Source organism: Triticum aestivum, chromosome 4B (genome assembly GCF_018294505.1).
Source record: "Triticum aestivum cultivar Chinese Spring chromosome 4B, IWGSC CS RefSeq v2.1, whole genome shotgun sequence".
Lineage (NCBI taxonomy): Eukaryota > Viridiplantae > Streptophyta > Magnoliopsida > Poales > Poaceae > Triticum > Triticum aestivum.
The window spans coordinates 545,477,976-545,483,975 of record NC_057804.1 but is presented as its reverse complement, the minus strand read 5'-3'; positions in this window follow the sequence as shown (position 1 = coordinate 545,483,975).

Sequence of the window (6,000 nt, the reverse complement as noted above, 5' to 3'; positions counted from 1 at the left end):
CCCTGTAATATCACACACATAATCCAATCGGCCGCCTCCGGACACCGAGACGTAGGGCTGTTACTTCCATTGTGAAGGGCCTGAACTCGTAAATCCCGTGTGTACACCTTCACCATAGCTGAGATCTTGCCTCTCCATACCTACCCCCTTTCTACTGTCAGTCTTAGGACCATGAAAGTTGACGCCCACCATGGGGCAGGTGTCTTGGTGACTTGTTGGTGAAGTTGCAAGTTTTACCGATCATCATCATCATGGTTTCCGGCGGCGGACTTGCTAAGGGCCGTGAGATCCGTCTCGGTGCACTCGTTTTCATCGTCGACGACTCCGCGTGGCTTCAAGAAGCTCCCCTAGACGTTGAGGCGCTCCCCGTTCGAGGGGCGACGCACTTCTGCGCGTGCGTCCGCGGCGTCCTTCTCCGGCAGTCGTCAACTCCGTATCAGTCGGCTCCGACTATGTTTTCCCTCCCCGATGTCCGCCGCCACAAGCGATCCAGTCATTTGCGACTCCAGCGGTGGGTGAAGCACGTGGTGGCTCGGCGTTCGGCCACCCATCAAGTCGCGGCAATCGAGCCCGACGAAACCCTCCACGGCCTGTTCGATCTGTCGACTGGCTCCGCGGAGACCACATCCGAATGCGATAGCAGCGACCCTGCGACAGAAGTCTTGATGGTCGACGGGCCTCACAGTCTGCCTGGTTTTCACCGTGAGGACGGCGAAGGCAGAGACGGTGATCCGTCGCATGTCCACGAGGAATACCGACCCGAACCCCTCTCTTCGCAGCAGAGAAGAACTTCGTCGCCGCAACATGGATGCACTCCACACGCCCATTATTGGAGAAACCCCCGAGGCTCGGGCCTTGAAGGAGGTGCGCCTAGCCAATTTGGCTGAGCGCACTCGACTAGATAACCTTCAACGTGCTCTCGACGAGCATGCTCAGGAGCGGATCCATGAGTCCAGTCGATGATAGCTTTTTCCTCCTCCACCTAAGGTATACCGTACTCCGATTGAGAACCTCGCAGCTGCGGCCCGAATAGCAGAGTCGATTCAGCCTTCCCAGTCGGAGGTTGGCAGAGGGCTGATAAAGATCCGGGCCTTGCTCCGGGAAGCAGGAGAGCAGAACACTGCAGTGTCTCCATCACGGAATAGGATTCACAGCAGATCCGTAGTAGCGGATACAGTCCAGTCGGCCCATAGCCCAAGATCGCCCCTGCAGCGTGAAGGCCATGGATAGTATGATCGCCAGTTCGACCGCGACAATCATCATAGAGTGCCTACGCCTCCTTCGAGGAGTGCGTCGTACGTGCCTCGGCAGAACGATGACAGACGCTGTCACAGTGGCGAGCGCAAAGCTCTAGTCGACCCAAGAGAGCCAGGCTTCGATGCGAGATCCATTCTCGTTCAAGGCTTGGTCGACCGGAACAGAGCACATAGAGAAGACCCTGGCAGAGATCGTCCGAGTGGCAGCAGATTGCATGTTGTAGGCCCAGAGTGTTTCAGCAGAGCCATCGGGGCATCAATAATTCCTCCCAACTTTAGCTTGGCAACCGGAATTAGTAAGTTCACTGGAGAATCCAAGCCCGAAACCTGGCTTGAGGATTACCGAGTGGCTGTGCAGATTGGAGGCGGAAACGATGAGATAGCGATGAAGCATCTCCCTCTTATGTTGGAAGGGACGGCCCGAGAGTGGTTGACTCAGTTAACTCCAGGCAGTATACACAGTTGGTAGGAGTTAGCTTGAGTGTTCGTAAGAACTTTTGAGGTCACGTGCAAGTGACCAGCTGGGTTGCCCGAGTTGCAGCATTGTGTGCAGAAGCCGAATGAGACTCTGAGGGAATTCATTCAGAGATGGACCACTTTGCATCACACCGTTGAAAATGTATCAGAGCATCAAGCAGTATGCGCTTTCAAGGAAGGCGTCACATACAGAGAGTTGGTCTTGAAATTCGGTCGGACTGGGATATGACTCTGGCTCGGATGATGGAGATAGCAGCCCGGTACGCTAACGGAGAAGAAGAGGGTCGACTCCATAGTGGGAAGAGTAAACCAGTCGGCCAAGAGGCCTATGGGGGTAACTCCAGTCAGAAACAAAAGTGTAAGGCCGAACCGGCGGCACCTGGAGAGATTACAGCAGTGACTCAAGGAAAGTTTAAGGGAAAAGCTAAGGGGCCCTGGCCCCCTAAGAAGGCAAAAGATCAAGCAGGAAATGATGTGCTAGATTTGCCATGTCACATCCACACGAAGAAGGATGAAGAAGGTAATCTGATTTACCCGAAGCATACCACTCAGCAATGTCGACTCCTAATCCAGTAGTTCCGAGAGAAACAACCCAATGAGAAGGAGAAAGAGTCGAACAAAGATGAGGAAAAAGAAGAAGATGATGGTTATCCCAAAGTCAATTCAACTCTGAAGATTTTTGCTGATGTAGAGAGCAAGAGTCGATTGAAGGTCATTGTCGGTGTCAAAACCGGCGGATCTCGGGTAGGGGGTCCCGAACTGTACGTCTAGGCGGATGGTAACAGGAGACAAGGGACACGATGTTTTTACCCAGGTTCGAGCCCTCTCGATGGAGGTAAAACCCTACTCCTGCTTGATTAATATTGATGGTATGGGTAGTACAAGAGTAGATCTACCACGAGATCGGAGTGGCTAAACCCTAGAATCTAGCCTATGGTATGATTGTTGTTTGTCCTACGGACTAAAACTCTCCGGTTTATATAGACACCGGAGAGGGCTAGGGTTACACAGAGTCGGTTACAATGGGAGGAGATCTTCATATCGTATCGCCAAGCTTGCCTTCCACGCCAAGGAAAGTCCCATCCGGACACGGGACGGAGTCTTCAATCTTGTATCTTCGTAGTCCAAGAGTCCGACCGAAGGTCATAGTCCAGCCATCCGGACACCCCCTAATCCAGGACTCCCTCAGTAGCCCCTGAACCAGGCTTCAATGATGATAAGTCCGGCGCGCAAGTTGTCTTCGACATTGCAAGGTGGGTTCCTCCTCCGAATATTTCATAGAAGATGTTGAACACCAGGGTAGTGTCCGGCTTTGCAAAATAAGTTCCACATTCCTTCGTAGAGAGAATAATATTTGTATTAATCGGATCTGCTGACGTATTCCATGGCACGACATCATGCCACAGCCAGGCTCTTTATTTATTTTATTGTTCCACCTCAGCGCGTTTAGCGAGGCGGTTTCCTTGGCACGTCTTGTCAAAGCAAAGATCGTGTCCCCTTATTCCGGGATTCTCATCAATACGGGTGTGGGTAACCCAACCGCGCCATTAACCGCGTTGCTTGGGGGATAAGCGAGTTTTATTAGGCCGGTGGGGGGCTCGTAGTTTTGGCCGCCCATATAAGGGGATAAGAATCCACCATTTCCATTCACGCCCTCTTCCTCCTCTGCTTATCCGTCCCTGCGGGCTCAAGCTCCAGCGCCCAAGCCCGCACTTCCCACCTCAACCTTCTCCAACCATGTCAGGAGCGGGAGGTAGATGGATGGCCTCCTCCGTCACGGAGGGACAAATCAAAAACCTGAGGAAGGCCAGATACTTGTCTAACGACATCGCGCACCGGCTCCCAGATGCGGGGCAACTCATCCCCACCCCCAGGCCCCATGAGAGGGTTGTATTTCTTCCCCATTTCCTCCGCGGACTGGGTTTTCCTCTTCACCCGTTCGTCCGGGGGCTCATGTTCTACTACGGACTGGACTTCCACGACCTGGCCCCGAACTTCATCCTCAATATCTTGGCGTTTATCGTCATGTGCGAGGCCTTCTTCCGCATCCAGCCCCACTTTGTCCTATGGTTGAAGATCTTCAGCGTCAAGCCGAAGGTTGTGCAAGGCCGACAGGCGGAATGCGGAGGCGCCATGGTGGGCAAGATAGCCAACGTCACCTGGCTCGAGGGTGCCTTCGTGGAAACCATCAAAGGGTGGCAATCTAGGTGGTTTTATATTACCAAACCGCGTGACCCTAAATGGGCAGCGGCCCCTGAATTTCGATCCGGCATCCCCACTCGGCTCACATCTTGGAAAGAGACGGGCCTGTCGTGGGGCAATCCGGAAGAGGTGACCGGACTCCAAACCTGCGTCCGAGACCTGGTGGCCAAGAAGGTCAAACTTGTCAACGTGGCTCCAGGTCATGCTCTTCCGCCGGATCCTCCCGTGTCAATGACGGGACTTCAATTTGTGGGAGTTCGACCCGGCCCGGCACCAGACTCTTTCCCGGCTCTTCGAAACGAAGCACGAGGACGCCTGGAAGGTGATTTTCAAAAGCTCCGAGGTCTCCCCTCCCGTCACCGAGGATCACGGGTTCTGCGCCAAACGTCAAGCCTCCGAAGTAAGCTTACATTTAGTCCCTTACGGGATATCTGCATTTCGTAGTGTGACCTTATGTGGGATCTAAACTCCCGTTCCTTTGACAGGATTGGAAGAGGACATCCGGACAGTTTGATTGTCCGGCCCCTTTGCCCGAAGGCCCAGTAGACGCACACTTAGCGAAGCTATTGGTTCCGGCACCCCATGTGGTGCCGGAGAAGAAGGCCAAGGAGAAGGCCACGGGGACCCGAAAGAGTTCCCGGTGCCCGGTGTCGTCGGATTTGCCCGACGGCTCCAACGCGCCCTCCGCCTCCGAAGATGAGGAGGAGGAAGAAGAAGATGCCTCTCCCCCTCCAGCGGGGGGAGGAAAGAAGAGAAAGGCCGCCCCAACTGGGGAAGCCAGAGGGTCCAAGAAGGGGAAGCCCCTTCTGCCGGACTATGCCCCCGACGCCGAAGACGGCGAGGAGGACTGGCCTTCCAGGGTCAAGCCCCTGGCAAAATCGTAAGTGTCCGGCTACCCGAATGACTTAATGCACTCCTTTATTATTTGAAAGCTTCTAACACCGAAGCTAATCATACAGTCCGCCCAGAGCTGAGCTTGGCGATTCGTCGAGCGGGTCTCTGAATTCGTCGGATGTGAATAGCACTTCACTTCCGACGGCCTCCTCCCCTCTCCCTACAGACGGCGCGGAGGTGGAGTCCTGTAGGGGACAAAGCTAGGAGGAGGTGGTCTTGGAAGCGCCACAAGGCGACCTTTCGGACTCCCAACCCAAAGGGGGTAAAACCCCGGAGGGATCTAAGTCCGGCCCTGGGCTGGACACTGCTCCGGAACCATTAGTGGTTCCAGAGCCCGACAGGCGGCGCCTTCACAAGAAGGGCAAGTCCGCGACGCCGGCGACTTCCGTCCACCCGGAGGCATCGGACAATTTGCTGGAGGCGCTCAACGGCGCCTCTATCGACGAAGAACACCGCACTGTTATGAGTGCGGTGATTCAGAAGGTTCAGTCCGCCAAGAGCGGGCTGACGGAAGCCTGCACAAGCCTGTTAACAGGCTTTGAGGTATGTGTTCAAAAACATATATAAAAAATGTTACCGCATAGACAGTAGCCCCTGATGCTTAGTTCGGTGTTTGGAAATAAAAGCCGAACTGAGTATCTTAGAAGATATACGCAGGAGTCTAATAGAAATATGTCAATATGGGAATGCAGGCTGCGTTGCTGACCTCTGCCGCACTGACTGCGGAGGTCAATGCCTTGAAGGAAAGCCTCGATCGGTCCGAGAGCGAGCTCGGCCGTGCCAAGAAGCAGCTCAAGGATAAAGAGGGTATGTAGCACCTCCTGTAAATGTATATAGAAATACTTGGTTGCATAATAATAACAAGACCAACGTTAATGTTGCAGGAGCCATGACCAAGGTGGCGACCCTGAAAGAGGCGGTTTCGAAGGCCGAAAAGAGTGCGGCCTTGGAGCGCACCGAGTGAGAGAAGCAGGAGGCACGGGTGACGGAGGTGCGGCAAGAGCTCTAGGCTCTCGTGGAAAAACACGAGAGTTTGGAGCGTGACTCGAAGACTCGTGACTCCGAGCTTGCCTTGGCTCTTGAGAGTGCCAAGACCGCTAAGGCCGAAGCCCGTAAGAACCTTCAGGAGATCGAGGCGATGAAGAAGATAGCGGCGTGTAAGGCATTCTTT